This window comes from Dunckerocampus dactyliophorus, chromosome 16 (assembly GCF_027744805.1).
Source record: "Dunckerocampus dactyliophorus isolate RoL2022-P2 chromosome 16, RoL_Ddac_1.1, whole genome shotgun sequence".
In the NCBI taxonomy this organism is placed as follows: domain Eukaryota; kingdom Metazoa; phylum Chordata; class Actinopteri; order Syngnathiformes; family Syngnathidae; genus Dunckerocampus; species Dunckerocampus dactyliophorus.
Genome location: NC_072834.1, coordinates 15,265,049 through 15,287,284, shown reverse-complemented (window position 1 = coordinate 15,287,284; position 22,236 = coordinate 15,265,049). Strand labels below are relative to the sequence as shown.

The following is a 22,236-nucleotide window of genomic DNA, read 5'->3' as shown; positions in this document are numbered from 1 at the left end:
TGGGAATCTCGGGGTACCTCACGATACGACACGCGATACATGGCTTACGATAAGAATAATATCTTCACAGAGTAAAGGGGGGAATCAAATAAATAAATAAATAATTTCACAGTTTATATTTTTCTGCAGTCAGCTGGGATAGGCTCCAGCTTACCTGTGACCCTAATGAAGACAAACGGTATAGAAAATGGGTGGAATTTTTTTACCACATTTTTTAAGTGACTCACTCACTCTTAGTTCAGTGTAGGCTTATGTGTGCATCCTACGAGTAACATTGGCTTGTCGCAGGCTGTATTACAGTCATCTTTGAAGACAAGTCGTGGGCCGCAAAATGTGACTCGGCGGGCCGCAAATGGCCCACGGGCCACGAGTTTGAGACCCCTGCCCTAAAAGATGTTGAAGTGACATATGTACTTTTTTCATTGATTAATTAGTAACTACAGTCATGTGAGTATGCATGTATGGGTACCACGGTATCGATACTCCCATCACTAGTGTGCACTTGTGTTACTTTGTTAACATTACTACTAGATCCTTGCGTCTGTGTTCTTTGTGAGGACACAATTCTCAATGGAATTTCCTCCAGCTTTTAAGGATTATCACCATATATCAGGGCAAATACCGCAGTTTGAATGGAACTTCCAGTCAGCAACTTGAAAGTCTTTGTTGAGTGCTACGCTGACTGTCTGTGTATGAGTCCGCTTTTAAGAACGTGGGTCGGCTTTTAAAGGACGTCCTGGGACTAAAATAAGCGACATGTCAACAAGAGTGGACGGAGCTGGATCCAGGTCAGTGGGTCCATTTCCTGGGAGCTAAGCACACACACACACAGAAAAACACACGCACAAGTAGCACTCATTACTACAATGAATAGAGCCTCGCATCTCAGTGCATTAGTGACCTGCACAAGCTCAATGTGACACTGACACTGAGTGTGGGCCTGAGGGGAGGTGGATGGGTGGTTGGTTGGGGTGCGTTTAAAGGCAGCATGACCCTACACACACACACACACATACAAATACTTGCGTGCCTAAAAGCCAAACTACAAGGCCGTATCAAACAATAGCCCAAGTAGAGAAACCCAACACTGCGGTTTTTGAGTTTTTATCATTCATTTGCTCATGCACGCCAACGTGCACGGCCTTTGGAGACGGCCCCAGTGCCCATCTCCTCTCATCACTTCCAGGTCAGCAGGCAAGAGTGTGCCACTGTACAGTCTTTACCACGGCAAGAGGCAGAAAGAGGAGACATAGTTAACAGGTTCCTCTCTTGGTGCATGTAAACACACTATACCATATTCACAATATTCATAACCGATGCAAATTAACCTCCAAAGATGAAAGGGTCTGAGTGACAAGTGGAGGAATGCACACACGCAGACACACACACACACACACACACACACACACAGAAACAAGTGTATCAGCTGGCAGTTCCAATCCACGTGTGGGCTGGAACGCAACGCTGATTAAAGATAATGTGCGGGCATGGCGGGGCTGTCACGCTGAGGGGGGAGGAATGAAGAGATGAAGAGGAGAAGGACAGCAAAAAAAAAAATGGAGACCCAGGGAGGAAGCAAAGGAAGGAAGGATGGGAACAACTCCAAACTCATCAGCAGATATACAAAACAGACAAAAGGGTAGGAAATGAACAGGGGCACGCGTCGTTCAGGGAAGTCCCAGGCCTGAATGAGAGAATGCAGAATCTCCGTCCTTATGTCATCAAGTCATGTATGCAGGAGAACGACAACCTGCACAACCAGACCGGCGACATCGCAAACGAACGCACGCCAAAATCCATGTGGCCTCACAACCTGCACGGACTAAAATATTGGGACATGGAGGACAAGTTAGAATAAGAGCTGTTAATGCTTTGGGAAGCTGGAACATGGCAGTACTGATTGTCAAACATATCGATGACACACAGCACAAGCACTGCTGATTGCATGTAGGGAGAAGTACACGGGGCGGCATTAAGGAAGCCTGGTATTTGCATAACAGCAGAAATAAAACTGAGAAGGTGGAAGAGAGCCGGGGCCAATTTTCCTCCTCCATTGTTTCCTCCATCAATATGACACTTTTCAAGGTTTATAGGTCCACCGCCTCGGCTATATCATGTGACGATATGTCGTGAGGGGCTCTCTACATCAACATCATTAGCCCACGACTGCTAATGAATCATTTTACGAGAACAAATCACTCACAGTTACTGTATAGAATTCAAACAGAGAAGCTTCCTAAAGGTGATCATAGGAAGATTAAAGATGAGTATAGTAACATATTAAGTACCTGAATGCATCATCCTCTAAAGTCAACATTAAAAAGTTCACCTTCTGTATTTATTAAATGCACAAATATAGGTGACTTGGCACCAGGGCAGAGGATCAAAGTGGGTCACACACACACAATACACATACGCGCACACACACAGATACACACCCACAGGGCTTGCCGCACTGTGTCCCATCCCCCTTTATGCACACACACACACACACACACACTCTCTCTATATTAGCTTACTGTACGCACACAAAGCACATGGTTGTGTTACACGCACACGAACCCGTAGATAATCACAGTGCATGAGATAATGGTTTTCCCTCTGTTTCACAGCCACGGGCTGCAGTTCAGTCTTTGTCAATTTGGAAAACAAAGTATGAGCGAGGACACGCACACACGCACACAAACACCAGTTTTATCTGCCGCTATAAATCCGTTCACGGCTCACCTCTTTCAAAAAGGCGCCACTGATTGTCAACTTTGTAGCGTTCGCAAAGCAACTAGGAACAGACATTTTGTGTTTGTGGCTGATAGTAAAGTTAGTGTGCGACCGAAAGATAAGCACGTCTCAGTGGAAATGCGCAGAAAGCACAGAGTATGCTGTGCGAGTACTATGACTTACTGACGCGCAACAGCCATGTTTCAAATGTGGACACGCGCTGAAGATACTGCAGGCTGCTTGACACCTTTTGGACTTTTTGTTGCTCTTTTCTAGAACAGATGGGTGCCCTTTGGCCCCTGGTCACCTGGTCACATGCACACGCCTCCTCTCAAATACCACACACATGAGGAGGGAGAAAGCGTGCACTACTAAATGTCTGCAAACTGTCTTAACCTTCCAGTGACTGTCTGCAGGTGTCCACGGACCGCTTTCTCCTTGTCTTGTGTTTGCCGTCCCTCAGTGGATGTTTGCACAGTGCAAGCCTCACAAAGCAGCCTCGTGTCTTTATTGACTCTCTCTACTCCTCTCACTTTCTACTTAATGTGCTAAAACAAAAACACGCGCAGTGTATGACTATGTTTGGTCTTGGAGAGGACACCACAATGACGAGAACATCAGTTATGATGTGTGTGTGTGTGTGTGTGTCCCACTTTGTACATGAATGATTGATAAACTCTGTCAGCACGGCAGACTGAGCAGAGAGACTTTTCTCATGCGTGTAAATAAATAAACGAGTGCCCGCTCATGCCTTCACAGATCACACACACACACTGACAGGGATCCAAAGTGAGTGCATCACGCCACTCGGCTAAATCCCTTAAAAAGCTCTTTAAAAAAAAAGGAAGCGTGCGTCAGTACCTTGCTAGTGTGAGCTCCTGGTGTTTCAGGCGGCACAGGTCCTCTGCAGGAGTGATACAGGAGAATCCGTGCATTAGCGACACATCCCACACACATGCTCACACATGCTGTCTCCCTGCACACCCAAACCAGACTGAGCGCTGTGTGGAGAGGGTGTGTGCATGTGTGTGTGTGACTGCTAGAGCCCGCCCTCTTACACACTCCTCCTTTCATTCTCACTCACCCTCCCTCCATCTCTCCCACTACAGAAAGCCAGTGGACAGTCAGCATGTGGCCTCCAAGCCTTCACATGTCCCGGTGCTCCCTTTAATTGCTCCTCATTGGCCTCAAGTGCAACACAACAAAGGCACTCACACACACACGCACGCACACACACACACACACACACATAGTGTAGCAAGCAGAGGCATGTGCCAACACGTGCACAGTTGTGCATGAATGAACACCGTACAGCCCCCTTTTGAACAAGTAGTACAGTGTCAATTGTGATAATTAACTGATCTACAGTAAGGTTACGTAGTTACATTCCTGGATCACCAGTGAATGACAAAAACCTGTGAGTAATTGATACGCCCACCAAAATTTCTATTTTTGACTCATGGCTCGCTCTTCCCACCCCTCCAAAACGTCTTGCTAGCCTGGCGTTAATGTTCTCCTCCGATTTCGATCAACATTTGCGATAAAAGTGAGTGTTGTAATTATTACATTACATTCAGCTCCAGAACCATCCCCTTCTCTCTTCAACTGTCATTGTTCACTCGCAACACAATCCAGGTTTAAGCCTCAAATAAGCCTCACACACCTCAACACATTATCAGGCACTCACCACTAATGAAAGATAGATGATCAATAGAACACACGGAATCTGAGTCACAGCAACTACGGTGCGTTCAAGGGCCGCTGAACAAAGTGTAAAATCTGAACCCTTGAAGAAAAAAGTTCTCAGTGAAGTATCGGTTAATTGGAGACTCTAAATTGTCCATAGGTATGAATGTGAGTGTGAATGGTTGTTTGTCTATATGTGCCCTGCGATTGGCTGGTGACCAGTCCAGGGTGTTCTCCGCCTCTCGCCCAAAGTCAGCTGGGATAGGCTCCAGCATACCCCCGCGACCCTAGTGAGGATAAGCAACATAGAAAACGGATGGATGAAAGTATAAAAGCATCAACATGTATAAATTGTGGGCTTTTTTAACTGAATGCTGTATTTTACCTGTATTATCACGTATTTATAAAATATTACCGACTTAAGGTGAATGAGATATGTTTTGTACGTGGAACAAATTTAAATCAAAAAACAATTTTTCTGACCAAAAATCCACAAATTGGTGAGGTCGTGAATGGCAAATGTGCGGGAATCCACTCTATACCGCTTTTTGGTACCAACCCGATTGCAGCTGTTGGGTACCTGACAGGGCAGAGCATAACACAGTGTATTGATTGGTGGACAGTAAATGGTCATGGAAGACAAAAACCATGTCCCCTACTGTTGACTGTGTTGTATTGACTGACGCCTTGACAACAACAGAATTTATAAAAATATCAAAGTGGCCCGCTGCATCTTTTCATTTTTCAGTATGCGGCCCTCGGTAGAAAGTTTGGACACCCCTGACTTACACTGTGTGGCCTTGATATGACGTCACTGTGCTATTTATGTAAACTCTTTCATGGCACGCTGAACCAGGCTGGAACGCTTGGTGGAAACGTGGCTCTGGTTACGTGACATTTCAAAGCGTCGTCAAGTCACGCAAAAAACAAGGTAAAAAAAGAAAAAAGGTCAAAAATGGTCAACCATGGACCAGGAAGTGGCATACAGACAGATAAGTGAACACTAAGACAATTTATTTCTCACTTTTGTTCAACTTTGGAGGAGGTCTGCGCTCTACTGAGTGATGCTGTAGTTTTGTAAAGAGACTTTTCAGGTCAAGATGTTAGTTGTGTGTCTGAGACAAACAGTGATTACGTAACATCATGCTGATCTTTATTCTCTCTGACACAAAGATGCCGCATAGCGCGCTATGGACCATTAAGAGGGAGCAAACATGGCCGCACAAAGGGAAGGGAAGGCAACACATCCGCCCACAAAGGACAAAAAGGAGCCGACGCGGGCTTGGCGTGGGAAGGCAGGGCCAGGGCGGCCACGAAGCCACACTTTGCTCCAACACAAGCATCATCTCGCAATATTATTCTAAGGATGTTTTTGTGAGAAAGGATGTCGCGCATACGCCTTGCATCTTTGCCCCGGCGGGGGTCCGACTAGGACAGGAAATAAGCCATCCAGCAGGATGAAGCGGGGCTTAGATGACCCGTTCCCACAGTGCTACCCAAACACGGCGTTATTGGCTTGTAATGCAATTATAGAGGAGTGGAAGCACTTAGTGGATTAATGGCAGTGTTGGCGTGCTGCAACTCAAGGCACAGGTGGGGGATGTTATGCAAGCACGGACACCGGCATGATGCCGTATTTTTGCTTCCCGACACACCTGAGCCGGCCTGCCAGTGCCACTCACTCCGCCTTCCGGTAGCAATCAGACTTTATCTCAGTGTTCAGAATGAGATGTGGATTCCCATTTCATGCCTCCTGCCAAACACGTCACAGTGAAACATACTGTATCAACAAAAAAAGATGCACAATGAGGTCGCCCCATTCCTTCGCCAACCCAGCTTTGCCAGATAAAATCCTAATCAGCAACCAAGCGAGTACATTTAATGAATAATGTATCAAACGCGCATGTATGTAACTAACACACACAGGCTCTGCCGGGCTTCCAGTCTCTTACCGCACAGGGGCTAGTGGTCGCAATTCTTACCGCTGGGGGTCATGTCAGCTAATCCCTGTCTGGCCAACTTATATTTTCCATTAGCGTGGAACACCACTATGCATTCTAATGCAGCTTGGTGACAGAGAAATACACTCATGCACTCATTCTTGGTGATGCAGCTGCCTGGATGTGGGCAGGTGTCAGGTGTTACCAGCTGACAGGAGTAGCGGCATGCTGCACGGTCCCGCACAATAACACAGGAACGCCAAATTATGACAGATTGCACTACATACGGACTCTGCATGAAAGAATTTTTCTAGGGGTGCACAATAAATATGATGGCATCATACCGATAAATCTGATAACATAAAAAAATAACTCTGATGACCAATTTTTTTAAAAATGGCTCCATGGAGGCAAGATTACCCGTAGAGTGCTGGAAGTGAGTTAGCGTGAGCAAATCAAGCGTTCCTTTTCTGTGACGTGCTGCAAACGGCCTGTTGTAAATTCCCTTGAGCTCACTTGTAAACAAACATGGCGTCAATCGTGTGGGACATCTCCCCGTTGCAGCGAAACACATTTCGCCAAATGCTCTGCAAACATTCCACGATGAGGGAAAAAAACATTAAGCCTCAAAACATCAAACATTATTGGTAGGGGTGTCCCGATCTGATATTGATATTGGATATCGGGCCGATATCAGCAAAAAAAACAGTATTGGATAATACTGGCCTGCACCTGATCGTGATCACAATAACAGCATGTGCTAACGTGTAAAGCATGGAGTAGGAGTGACGTCGCCCGTGTGTATTTTTCATTAAAGTCCAAAAACAACATTGCGGCTGAGTCAAACATTTGTCATGCACACGTTTCCTGTGGTGGCACAGCACCGAGGAAGTTTAGAAGTACTTCCGAGTCGCTGCTATTTTTGTCACGATATTTGGTAAGGACAAATCTCCAGGTACAGTTTGTCAAATCCACTTTGTTGAAGTCGATTTTACCTCCAGGTGTGCAAAAACCACAGTTAAATCTAAATTTAACAAATAATAAATCTAAAAAGTTAGCGGGTACCACTATCGCTATCGATCTTGAGACGCAGGAAGTTATTACTATCTGCTTGAAAAAAGTTGTTGTTGTAGTTTATTGCCAATCTACTTCACAATTTACGGTAGCATGATGGTGCAGCGTGCCCTGTTTTTATTGGTAATGTCCAGATGTTCTGATTTCCTAAAAACTCTTGGCAAAATCGGGACAGTTGGCATCACTGCCATTTACAAAAATGTGCACTTTGAGACTGGTTTGTTTAGAATGATAAGGCTACAAAGCTGCTAAAATTATAGCATGTTTTCCCAGTTGAAAGCAGGGTCAGAGACTTTACATGAAGACAAACATGGAGGCTAGTCAAAGCCGCTGAGTCATTCACAGTCACTGTCTACCAGCACAACGACCCCCCGGGAGCCATGTGTTCTGAGTGATGCGAGCCAATGAGCCTGTGAATGAAGATGAAACATTTACTACTTCTGCCAGCACAGGGGGTCGGTGTTACATCAATCTGTTAGCTCTTCATGCTGTACCCACGCTAACATAAAATACATGGCGATGTGGATTTACGAGCACGTTCTACCACATATGAGCCGTGATTCAATAAGGCGTTGTAGAGGTGAGTGACGCTGAGCAGATATGGCGACCGTGTCTTAGCGGGTGAGAGGTGGTTGAATGGGAAAACACTCATACTGTATAGCCTTGTCACCATCTCAGTGATGTTGGTCGGTCCGTATCCTGCGTCCCTGATGCAACGAAATCTGAAAAAAACCCGCAATAAACTCACTATGGGACGCATCTCATTTTTTCCTCATGTAAAATTATAAATTGTGAACAACAATTTGTGTTTAAAATCGTAATAGTAACAACCAAAAGAATCCTTGTTGTCAGCAGACCTGATAAGCGCTGCTTCAAGCCTCTTTTATCTGCTGAGTGCAGATGAGATCCCCTGTAAAAAACTAGCCAGTTACCGAAAATTTCAATTTGAACAATTAAAGATACGAACGTCATAGTAAATACTGTAAATCCATGTCTCCATTTCTCAAGGCTGTTCTCATTCCTGTCGATGGTGATTTTTACGTTGACGGGTCATGCTGTAATGAATAAAAAACACACTCACGATGACAACAAAAATAGCTCATAAGAGTTTACTTTACTTTACTTGGCAGTACAATGCCATAGCTATTGATATAAGAACGTAAGTGATTTGGGTTATTATCAAAAAAAAACATGGAAATGGCTAGATATCAGCTCTTAAAGGAAAACTGTACTTTTTTTGGAATTTTGCCCACCATCCACAATGTTAGCATGAGCCAGGTAACATTGTACATCATGGCTACCTATTTTGACGATAAAGTCCTAAAAAAAAACAAAACTCAAATAAACGCCAAGTCTTCCATTAACATAACTGACCTTGTATATGAACCAAGTTACAGCGATATTGTTATTGTAGCAGCTAACACGAAAAACTCCATTTATCCGGCGAAGTAACAAAACGCCTCGCTAGTCTCAGCGTCACTCACAACGCCTCAAGCCACTGCACCGGGACAGGCAAAAGAGTGGATACTACTGGCTCTCAATTTCGCTATGAAGACTCAACAAAATGCTTGTTTGCCGTCGGCATTTTTTACCTGAGGACTGGAGCACAAGTCTTGTGCTGAAAGACACCGCCGTCTCAATGGAAGCGTACATTGTAAGGGTTCTATGCTGCTGTTGTTGACGGAAGTAGCGTTAGCTCCTACGAATGTCAAATCAATGCCCCGAGGAAAGAAGTTTCGGTAATGATTTAAATCATCAAAATAAGGCAAGATACTGTAAATATTACGTGTTTTTCTCGAGTAAGCAGGGAAAGGAGAATGCAAAAATGCCGCCCAAGTAAAAGATAAAAGCTGTTGCTGGCTAGCAGACTATTGCATCTGGATTTTCTGCTTCCACTACGACAGACCAGCCTATTGATAGTACCTCAACACTGCCTGTATATTGCATTGTATCTGTCAACTTTTCACATTTGGAAGTTTATCTGTTTAGATACATTTTGAACATAAATGAACATACCCGTTAATTATAAAAAACATTATACTGTAGCACCATCAAAGGAGTTTAACACTACAATTTAAGAAAAACAATATCAGAAATATAAACTTTTTTTTTTTATTGGGGACCCATTGAATTTTCCAGGGACCCTCTCAATTCACCACCCTGTTGGTCCCAGGGACGCACTACTCTCTGTAGCTAATGAAATATGCTATAGAAATTGAGTCAAGCTATGGACAGAAACAAACTTGCTTGCATAGATTGTAAATGAATAGCATGAACTTATAAATCACTCCGTTTTTATTGTTTTTTTCCCCCTCAAATGGACAATTAAAATTACATAATGAAATGCAGCAGCTGGTCTTTTTTTGCAAACATTATTCAAACACACCGGCGCGTTCTTTTAAGCTCAAGGTCGTACAACGCGTCTGCAGCCTCCAGCGACTTGTGAATATTCATGAGGACCTGCTTACCTCATTTAAAGGCCTTTTTACTAACTAGGAACGCTGCAATCAGACAAGCACAGGACAAACAGAGACGTGAAAAACACATTTGCGTAACCCTTGATTTCAATACATGAGAAGCATTGATGAACAAAGACAAAGGAGATAACAACTGACTCACAGACACCAAAATAAAAGTGAAAGCTTGCGCATAAACTTGCCCTCAGCAGGCAAGCTGGTCGTAATGTAACACCAGCACGAAGTGTGTACTTTTTACAGCACTATAATGCTGCACACACATAATCACATGTAAGCAAAGTGCATGTGGAGAGGTCAAATACACACATGCACACAACAAAGGACCTTTACAGCCACAGTGGAAAGAAACATAATATTTATACTCTTATAGTAAAGTTATAATATTTTTAAAAAGAAGGATTATTACAGACAAATGTCATTTTGGATCATTCTTCAACCCAAGTTGGTTTCAGCTTGAGGTAACCAACAGATGGCCGGACATTCTCCTTCAGGATTTTTTGGTAGACAGCAGAATTCATGGTTCAGCAAGTCTTCCAGGTCCTGAAGCAGCAAAACAGCCCCCGACCATCACACTACCACCACCATATTTTACTGTTGGTGTGACGTTCTTTTTCTAAAATGCAGCGTTACTTTTACACCCCGATGTAATGGGACACACACCTTCCAAAAAGTTCGACTTTTGTCTCATCAAACCACAAGGTATTTCCCAAAGAACTTGGGGATCATCAAGATGTTTTCTGGCAAAATTGAGATGAGCCTTAATGTTCTTTTTGTTGAGCAGTGGTTTTCATCTTGGAACTCTGCCATGCAGGCCATTTTTGCCCAGTGTCTTTCTTTCTTATGGTGGAGTCTTGAACACTGACCTTAACTAAGGCAAGTGAGCAATGCAGTTCTTTGGATGTGGTTGTGGGGTCTTTTGTGACCTCTTGGATGAGTTGTCACTGCGCTCCTGGGCTAATTTTTAGCTTTAGAAAGCTTTAGAAATTTCTTTATAACCTTTTCCATTTGAACTCGGGTGTTGTGGGGTCTTTTGTGACCTCTTGGATGAGTTGTCGCTGCGCTCCTGGGCTAATTTTTAGCTTTAGAAAGCTTTAGAAATGGCTGTATAACCTTCCACTTGAACTCGGGTGTGATAAACCACAAGTTACGTTTTAACAGGGAGGCAATCACTTTTTCACACAGGGCCATGTAGATTATAATCTGATGAGATTAAGTCGTACTTTTACAAGAAAAAAGTTGTAGTGTTTACTAGAACTTTAGTATACAGGTGGTCCTCGGTCTACGTACAAGTTCTGTTCTTATGATTGTGATGTAAATCGAGATTTGGTGTAAACTGGAAGATTAAGTTATTAAATTAAACACAAGAATTGAATGAAAATGAAATATATATAAAAAAAAAGAACTCCATACTTGTCTTGCACACTGGAAGAGATGTTGCAAGAGCGGGAGGGACAGTCTTACTGGGACGAAGAAGTCTCAATGATGAGACAACTACACTGCTTCATTATCACGGCCTATTTCATAGGAGCAAGTCCTTACACATTTTTAAGAACACACTTTTTATACTTAATGACGGGAGCAGCATTTCAGCAGCTTGGACTGGTCATGCAACCGATGTTGATTGGCATGTCTCCACTTTCTCTCTAATTTCACATCACATTCCTTTTCTCTTCATCACAATTGTCCACCTCATGCTTGAGAGGCATAACAGAAAACAGACGTCCGTCCTTGGTGTAGAGACGTTTTTTGTACAGTAATAATTTATGGGAGTATCATGGAACGTTGTAAAACAAGGGCCGCTGTACTATACACACGGAAATTAGGGATGCGCCGATCGATCGGCCGATTTCTGTGGAAAAGCATGTGATCGGCACATGCCGATCGATGCCAATCACAAAAAATGATCACCTGAGGCTCGTACTATTGCAGCCGGCAGAGAACCTTGTGTGCAGTGTCGTGTGCCCCTGCCTTTTTCCTTCACACAGCACACGTGTGCGCTGGCAAATCCAACATGTCTGCCGTGTGGCATGTATCTGCCATTTGTGAGTGTGATGTAAAGTTTGCATCCTGCAACACATGACACAAAAAATATCTCGTTTGACTGTAATTCATATTACAGTCATCCCTTGCGCCATCGCGGTTCCAATCACTCCCTCACTCTACTCACGCGGGTTTTGAAAAATGAATGAATTAATAAATGATCACTGTTTAGTTGATTATTAGTCCAAAAAATGCATATTTAACTGAGCGCCAATGATGACTTTACTGTACACATACAGTAAAGATACGGGGACATGAAAGGGGGCGGGATGAGTGTAAATCTCGTTTGTTTTCACGCTCAATTAGTGTTTTCCTGTCTTTTTCCTAATCGCTCCACTTTCTGGCACATTTGCTTTATAAGGATGATAACAAGAAGTGACAGCGCAGCGTTTACTGTACTGGATGTGAGTATGGGAGGAAAGCAGGAATGGAGGACACTGTCTGGGCTTAGACCACTTAGATGACACAGATACAGCTGTATGGGTGCTCTAATGCACTCACTCACACACACACACCTACACACACACGCTGCAACCTCCTGACCTCGTCACAAGCTGTGCATTACACATGCAGCCTAGCTAACACACTTACACACACAATGCTTGACATATAAACCGTAGACCCTGAATGGCGGCAACATACGCAACGCACACACAACCAAGCGCTACTAGCAGGAGCTGCTACATCCATCCATCCATCCATCAATTTTCAATACCGCTTGTCCACATTAGAGTCACAGGTAAGCTGGAGCCTATGGAGCTGCTATATTGAAGATGAATTGAAACTTTTTTTCTTGAATGCACTTTGTGCATTAAAGATGCTAAAAACAATCCAATGTAGGTCAACTTTGATAGGCTATCTGAACAAAACATCTAAGCTTTTTGTTAGAGGTGACAAGGAAATCAGTGTAATATCGAATAATATAGATCATTAATAATGAATTCATTTTGTTCTTACAATACACTGAGGGACAATAAAAAAAATGTGCTGTAGGCAAAATCTGGCCCTTGGGCGGCACTTTGGACACCTGTGGTCTAATGTGTAAGGGTACAAGGCACGTGTTATGGGACTTTTTAAGACTTCCCAGGAGAAATTAAAAACAGTTTACTGCATTAATGTGTTTGGCTATGTTCCAAGTAAAGATGTTAGCGGCATAAAAATAAACAAAATAACAAATGAACATAAAAACAACAAAAAGGTATCTTTAAATGCCAACTTTTTTCCCATAACTTTGTTGTTGCTAAGGAACAGAAGCTTGTTATGTGTTTTTATCAATGAATCCACAATCAGTGTAAAAATAGACCTTAAAATGACTAACGACTTTGTTGCCATTATGCAGGGTTTTTTTTCCCAGGAAATGCACAAACTTCTATTATTAATTTATTATAGAACAGGGCAGGAATAGAGGCGTCATATTAGACGTAGATCCACAATGTCAGCAGCTGAATGCACGTCCATCAAAATGTAGCTGTAAAATGAATACAATTCTCCTCATGCTCGTCCAGGCAATACGACTATTCCGGTTCTTTCCGGGTCAGACGGCAGAAACACAAACTGGACCTTTTTCATCGCCCAGTTGTGTCTCATCGCATCGCTGGCAGTATGAACGTGAAGCCATCTCATATTCGCGTCACGTTAGAGACAAATAGGACACGCTTCGTGTCTCTTGTTGCGTCCAGGCAGGAAGTGCTGACTGTGGCCGCTATGCAAATGTGAGTACTGGACTGTGATGAAATTATTGGTGTACTTAAATATTTGAAAATGCTGCAAGTTGACGGCGGTGACGGGCGGCGAGGTGAAGTGTGGGAAAAGGAAGGCGGGGGGTGGGTTAAACCTCTGAGGTGGTGGAGTACTCCCGGGAGATGTATGATGATGAAGACCAACAGGACGATTACTGCTTAGGCACTCGAACACACACCCATGTGGGCATTCACTCACATCGTAAACTTATCATCTCTTGATCATCAGGCTTTGTTTTTGTGTTTTTAAAAAAAATACAAACTACAAATTATAAAAACATGTTATTAGAACAAAAAAAATAATAATAATAATACATTTGATTTCATGCATACTTGTTTTTTTAATTTTAATTAAATAAAAATTGGTTTCAAACAATCTGCTGGCATAAAAATACCAATTCATGCCAATGCGACAGGTGGCGCTGACTATAAGAGCATAATAGTCATTTGTTGAAAAGGCACATCAACAAAGATAACAGACGAAATGAAGGGGAGTCGTATGTTTAGATTAGTGAGGCCTTGTGTGAACGTATTTAAATTTTAGCTGTCAATCAATTCAAATACAGTGGTGTGAAAAAGTGTTTATCGCCTTCCTGATTTCTTATTTCTTTGCATGTTTGTCACACTTAAATGTTTCAGATCATCAAACAAATGTAAATATTAGTCCATGACAACACAACTGAACACAAAATGCATTTTGTAAATGAAACGTTTTATTATTAAGGGAGAAAAACCTACATGTCCCTGTGTGATAAAGTGATTGCCCCCTAAAGCTAATAAGTGGTTGGGCCACCCTTAGCAGCAACAACTGCAATCAAGCGTTTGTGATAACTTGCAATGAGTCTCTTACAGCGCTGTGGGGGAATTTTGGCGCACTCATCTTTGCAGAATTGTTGTAATTCAGCCACATTGGAGGGTTTTCCAGCATGAAGCGCCTTTTTAAGGTCATGCCACAGCATCTCAATAGGATTCAGGTCAGGACTTGGACTAGGCCACTCCAAAGTCTTCATTTTGTTTTTCTTCACCCATTCAGAGGTGGACTTGCTGGTGTGTTTTGGATCATTGTCAACCATTTTGGATCATTCTTCAACCCAAGTTGGTTTCAGCTTGAGGTCACAAACAGATGGCCGGACATTCTCATTTTTTTTCACATTTTTTGGTAGACAGCAGGATTCATGGTTCCATTTATCACAGCAAGTCTTCAGGTCCTGAAGCAGCAAAACAGCCCCCGACCATCACACTATCACCACCATAGTTTACTGTTGGTATGATGTTCTTTTTCTAAAATACAGTGTTACTTTTAGATGTAATGGGACACACACCTTCCAAAACGTTTGACTTTTGTCTCGTCAAACCACAGAGTATTTTCCCAAAGGTCTTGGGGATCATCAACGTGTTTTCTGGCAAAATTGAGATGAGCCTTAATGTTCTTTTTGTTCAGCAGTGGTTTTCGTCTTGGAACTCTGCCATGCAGGTCATTTTTGCCCAGTGTCTTTCTTATGATGGAGTCATGAACACTGACCTTAACTGAGGAAAGTGAGGAATGCAGTTCTTTGGATGTTGCCATGGGGTCTTTTGTGACCTCTTGGATGAGTTGTCGCTGCGCTCCTGGGCTAATTTTTAGCTTTAGAAAGCTTTAGAAATGGCTTTATAACCTTTTCCACTTGAACTCGGGTGTGATAAACTGCAAGTTATGTTTTAACAGCGGGGCAATCACTTTTTCACACAGAGCCATGTAGTTTTTCTGATTTTGTTTCTCCCTTAATAATAAAAAGTTTCATTTAAAAACTGCATTTTGTGTTCAGTTGTATTGTCGCTTGTGTTGTCAGTTGACTAATATTTAAATTTGTTTGATGAGCTGAAACATTAAGTGTGACAAACATGAAAAAATAAGAAATCAGGGGGCAAACATTTTTTCACACCACTGTATTTAATCCTGATTAATCACATTTTGTCCATAGCAAACTCATAATTAATCGCAATTAATCGCAGATCAACACACGGGTCGAGATATGATTAAAAAACTATATATTTTAAAAACAGAATGATGCGACGCGATTCAACGGTTACATTTGTTGATGTAGACATTAATCTTCCATGATAAAATAACAAAGCCAATTCTATTAAAGTGGTATTCTTACAGTATTTTAAAATGTATAAATCATTTTTTAATTCATCATATCCCCAAGCATGCTGTAAGTCCACAACCACCGGGCCAGGCAATGATAAAAATAAGAAAAAAAAACTAAAATAATAAGAAGACAAATTTGTAAATAACTACATCAAATTTTATGTAAAGGGATATAAAAAAGGCCATTATTTCATTAAAAAAATAATATAGAGTTAGAAATACCCCAGTTTTTGCACAATTACTATAAGCGGCAACTGTCCCACTTTGTTCAACAGTCCTTGAACGCATCGTTCAAGGACCGTTCTCCCACGTTCCCCTTGAACGTTCTCCCACGCTGCACAGATAGACTACTATACTGTATTTTTTCCCCTTTTCTTTCACCTCATATTAGATCCCAAATGCTGAAACTATGTGGGAATGCATAAAGGTAAGATTTGATGACCTTACTGAGTGCTAATGTGTTGATGCACCTCTCTGAAAAACAAAGTCCAGGCTCGTACTGGTGGATGATGGGTCTGTATTCATTTAGTGCTTTTAATTTGATGTTGTTCCTGTCTTAGTTTTACACAGTATATAATAAATATGATAAATGCAAGTATGTTTTGCTGATATGTTGAAAATCTTTCCCGGAGACTAGCTAGCAGGCCTGTCACGATAATGGATAAAATGATTAATCAACGATTAAAAAAACGAGGTCGATAATTTTGACTCCTGTCAGCTATTCAGTGTCTTTGTCACTGTAAGTGGAGGCAGAGGCTAGCTACGTAGTGATTGAATACACTGAGTGCTAGCTAGCAGTTAGCAAGCAAACACTAATATGAATGGCAAGCACAAAAGTGATTCTAAGCCAAATGCCACAGTTCCAATGTGGATGTGCTGTGGGGCATTCGTCCCGGCGGTTGCACTTGCTGGGGCGTTTGATCGTCAAAGTGAATGTATATAGGGGTGGCGCGAGCTCGCGATACCCAGGGTATGTGAAGCGGTGACACCCCGTGATTCGTAAGTGCTGTAGTAGGCGTCTTCTGTGACTCTCCCAGATACACTACACTTGAATACCATCTAGTGGCTCAAATGTGACATGACACAGTGATCATTGAATGATAAACTTAATGATATTATGGTCTAAAAAAATATATATATCGATTATCGTCGATAATTTACAGCACAATTATTGACCAGCAAAATTTGTTTATCGTGACAGGCCTACTAGCTGACATGCTGCTAATGCTATTTAGATCCATTCTCATCTTTAGTTATGGTAAACTGACACAAGCCCCCAAATAGCTGGTAACCCAAATTTTAGCTCTCAGTTCAAAGCAAAAAAAATCATCCAAGAGACGACTCGCATCTAAAAAAACACTGGTTAGTTGGGACACTCATATGCCAAGGTACCACTGTATAAATGACAATAAAAAATACCGGCAATGCTCCAGTACCTTGTTACATCTCTCTGGTAGTTGACGTACTCCGTGACAACTCAACTCACAGTGACAATAGATACAAATAATTTTAGTCTTGTGGAGAGAGCCATCTGCCAGGGCTTTGAAGCTAAACTCACCATTCAAAATACCCTTTTCTATGTCCATTTCTGCTCTATATTTGTTCCCACACGTGGCTCCACATTCACCGCTGCATTTTCTCAAACTACGGTGATGTGTACGGTATCCAAGGGGGTTCCACACTGGAAAGAAGGATGACAACCAAACAGAACACTTGACACTGCAGTATCACATGTCACACGCGCACGTCAGGAGCTTCAAAAATGGAAACCTGCACTCATGAGAGAAATGGCTGATAAAATAATGTGCAAACACTAACGTGATCACGACTTCCTGTCTTCATTTTCCTCGCTGCTTCCTCCTTTGTGTAACAACTGCTGGCTAAATATTTGCTTTGGAAACATGCGAGTAAGGAGAAGGAGGAGGCGGGAATCCATTTACATAACGGAACTCTGCAGGGAAAAGCCAGAGAGATGACCCACGGGAACAAAGACGCTGGCTACAGAAGCGGATCAGAATGATGGAGAAAATAACAATTTTGCGTTTGTGAAACGCAACCAGAAGATGGTGCTGTGCTGAAAAAGGCTTGGTATTTTTTTCTTTTAGGTGAGAAGTATTAAGTACAACAGAGCCACCTTTGCCGACACGCAGAACACGTGCTGTGTGTAGGGCCCCACAAAGCCCCACTTTGCGTAAGGAGGCGCATTCCCGGTAAATGCGCAACGGATGCGCATCTCTGCAGTGAGGCATTTTTTCGCCGTAGGAACTTTACAAGGAACTTTTCACCAAAACTTTCCTGGGTAAAAAAAAAGCTCCTCATAGCCACTGGGTACTTTTATGGAAGTTCCCGGAACTATGGAGAGGCAAGCTGTGCTGATGAACGCTGTTTGGTTGAACACACCTGTTGTGTTTCTACTCCGGGGCCATCTTTAAACCAAACTTTTCAATGTTCATTTCCACAAGCTTCATGTCGATATGCAAATCTACGAGAAGTGGACGGACTCTTTTCTAACGTATTGACAGAGAAATATATTTAGCGAGACTTAAGACGGTGATTAAAAACAACCGAGTCTGTGTAAAAATAGCCGACACGCTTCTGGATCTAAACGTAGGATACACGTCCAAACAAATTGGTGAAAAGCTGGAGAAACTTAAGCAATATTACAAGAAGATGAAAAACACTCACAGTGGGTCCAACCACTGTATTACTGTACCAACAAGCCTTATGACCAGCTCAACTCACTGCTGCACCAAAGTACGAGCTCATTAATGAAGGATGTGTGGCAAAATGGAGGAAACAGTAAACAAGTGGAATGAAGGAACATGATATCAAATATTCACTATTTTGTTTGTTGCATGCCATAACAGTATAGTCAGTTAGCTTGTGTTGTCGACGTGAGCTCAACACTAATATTTATTCTTTATGTATTGTTATTTACAGATTAAATGGATCATAAGGAGTCGTCTGAACCTCATGAGATGATCATTCACTGAGAGGACATATTTCTGGCTGTGTTGGACACTGTGGACGTAGACACTTCCCAACAAAACACAGGCCTAACTAGGGGTGCAAGGATTCGTTTGAAAAACGATTCGATTCATATCACGATTCGTGGCTGCCGATACAATTCAAGGACGATATTGGTTCATTTAGAATGATATGAATACGAAACGATTCAGTTATATTTAAATGGATTCAGTAACTTTTTAGCCAAAAATTCAACCAGTGCGACTGTGAAATAAATACCTGGATAGGGTACCTGGATAAATACCTGGAACTAGATTCACGTTGTTTTTTGTAAGTCAATCTGGTATGAATGATTATTAATGCTGACATACTTAAGAATAAATGATCAATGAGTACAAAAATGAGTCAAAAATGCAACATAATTCAGGATGAACAGAGGGTGGTATAGCTTGCCATGATTCATTATTCAATTTAAATAGTGCAATCCAAACCTGCACTTTGCACCCAGAGGTGAGGGACATTACGCAAATTCCTCACAAAAAAGGTATACTTTTGAAAACCAGTATACTTTGTTTGCTGACTCGATGTTGGTGTAAGCTATTTTTTATGACACCCTTATTTTGTTAACACAAGTAAACGGGAGCGCTCTTATTTTGAAGGCCGGAAGTGTGTTGTGTGAGTTGAGAAGGCTGACTGTCTTGCTGTTGCTAACTAATACGGACTGTGCCTTGCCATAGCCCCCGTCCTTTAATTACACCGAACTTCCACATCAGCTAGCATCCTCAAATCATGGGTTACATTGGCATGAGACAGACGTCATTTATTGTTTGACTTCCCTGATCCAGATTGCTTAGAGCAGGGGTCTCAAACTAGTGGCCATTTGCGCCCCACCAAATCATATCTTGCGGCCCGCGACTGGACATCAAAGAGTAGTGTAACTGCAGCCCGCAACATCTGGGCAAGCTCAGTGTTACTTACATACTTACAGGGGCAAGTAAACACCAACACTGAACTAACAGTGGTGTTATCACATGGATGTATTGTGAATTGTATCGTATCGTGAGGTACCCTGAGATTCCCAGCCCTACTCCCAATACTTGATGCGGCCCAGCCTCACCCAGACTCTACCTCCACTGGCCCCCAGTGAAATTGAGTTTGAGACCCCTGGCTTAGAGGAAGCCCGACGTTGTGCATCAAAGACGAGGTGCTCTTATTTCTACATGAAGAATGTGTGACCATTAACCATGATGTAATTGTTGTAAATGTTGCACTGACTCAGCCGCTCTTTTTCACGATGTTAACCCAAACTTTTCATCCGCTTCTTCTTCGTTGGTGCTCGCCGGCTTCTTCTTCGTTGGTGTTCGAGGCTATTTTTTCCGGTCGGCAAAGTGGTCATTGAAACAGGGAATTTAAATAAAAACATTTGAACGATCCCAGGAGAATCGCAACAATAGTCCCTGTTCCCATCAATGCTCGAGATGCCCAACCCTGTTCACATTTGCTTGTTTTTCCACCCGTAGCCAGCACTCTGCTTTTCATGTTGTTTTCACCTCTAAATGCAGTCTACACAGGCAACAAAACATACCCGTCAGTCACATGTTCCAATACTTTTGCTCACGTGAAAAATGGTTGGGTTCAGATATAAAGACCTGGAAATAAAAGCTGAAATGTTGCTCTCTGCTCTCATATGTCCCAAATGTTTTCAGTCTACAGCAAAATAAGAAATTGACCTCACTGTTCCAATACTTCTGGAGGGCCCTGCAACTCTCATAATGCTTGAGTAATCTGCCACATAATGTGTGTTTGTTTGTCTAACTTGCCGCTCTCCCTGCCCTTTTCTGACTATGTGACGAATCAGAGTTAAAAGAGCATGTCATTTTTTTTTTATCAGATTGCAAAAGATTGCAACTTCTGCCTCACAACAAGTGATGTGGCTACATTGCTGCCTACGCAGACATTAGCTTTTTAACAAACGTCCTAATGACCATTCCGTTAAAAGTTGCGTGTGCTCGACACATTTTACTCACTTGATTCCCGAAACATCTCTGGAATGTCGCGTGAGGCCAGCGTCTGCTCCCGTGGTCAGCACGTCAGGGTGGAGCATGCTGAAGCCAGAAAGGAGAACAACAACGGCTGGTGAGTCAAAGTTCAGACGACGCCGCCTGTGATGGATTTAGAGGCAAAAGAGAGTTTCTGAGGTACAAAAGAGAGCAAAGACAAATCGGCTGTCAGATTTAAGAGGAGGGGGCTCCACTTTCACTTGAGGCACATCTTAGAGGTCAGAGGTCATGTCACAGGGGCCTTGTAATTAGTCTGTCTGGCAAGCAGTACACGTCTCACAGGATGGCATCTCACCCCTGACCTCTCCTAAGTCTCATAAGTAGCCCTTGTAGTTTTTCCAAAATCACATCAGAAACGGTCAAGTGTTTCTAATAGGGATGGACATTGGAAGGAACAATCATCAATTATTGATTGATCGTAACTCTAACCCTTTAAGACAGCCAGACAGTGAAGAGCTCAAGTTAGTTAGCTGCACTATATGACTAAAGTGAGTGCAGCCCTCAGCATTTTATTCTATCTTGGCAAGAAAAAAATACTATAAACAGTAAACTTGGATATACTTTAAAGTAGTCAGTGTACAGCTTGTATAGAGTATACATTTACACACAGCCATTATTGTCTAAATACCTGGCAACACTAGCGGGAGGCACGATAACTGGTTCTTGTCTACAGTCCAGCATGGCGGCGGCAGCGTTTACAGTCCAGGGCTGCACGAATGCTACCGCCACTGGGGGAGCTGAGGTCCGTGGAGGGTAAAGATATATTTAAACATGCACGATGACATTGTGAAGCATAAACTGGCCTGCATGGCAGTTTTCTAACATGATAAGTAGCCCAAACACACCTCCAAGATGATCAAGTGCCTTGCTGTGGATGGAGGGGCCAAGTATACTGTATGTCTCCAGACCTCCACCTCACACTGAACAAGTCCACATTGTGTCCTTGGTCTGAATATTTAGTGCGAGCATCTCTGATATATACAGTAACACTGCCTTAATCCTCTTGGGCATGGAATTAAGCAGAGCTGCGCAGGTTGTTGCTTGTCATCTTGCAGGTGTGTTTGGGCTCGTTATGTTGAAAAACGGTTTCCCAGGGGAGAGAATCATCCTCTGCTTCATGTTGGAATCTTTCTCCCAATGAACCAGAGTTCCCCATTGCCGGCAGCACTCATGCACGCTACCACCACCACGCTTGACAGTAGACAATACACAATTATCTTGCTACTCCCTTGTGTTGCCAGATATTTAGACAATAATGGCTGTGTTGACTCATTGTCAGTGGTAATTGCTACACAAGCTGTACACTGACTATAAAGTATATCCAAGTTTATGTTCTGTTAGTTTGTCAACATGCCCATGCTAACATTTTGTGTACTTTTGATTCCGGCAGCCCGTTTATGCAGC

General features: G+C 42.6%; 1 protein-coding gene across 5 annotated transcripts in view; it reads right to left on the bottom strand.

The window, feature by feature from the left end:
• The window catches only part of LOC129168825 (rho guanine nucleotide exchange factor TIAM1-like), an 80,149-nt gene that overhangs the window by 54,786 nt on the left and 3,127 nt on the right, over window positions 1-22,236 (bottom strand). For 2 of the 5 annotated variants that reach the window (XM_054754528.1, XM_054754524.1), the window contains exon 3: window positions 20,800-20,934. The gene's annotated coding sequence lies outside the window, so the exon portion shown is untranslated. Of the gene's footprint in view, window positions 1-3,579; window positions 3,733-20,799; window positions 20,935-22,236 lie in introns of those variants that run through there. The other 3 variants (XM_054754523.1, XM_054754527.1, XM_054754526.1) reach the window with 2 other exon arrangements.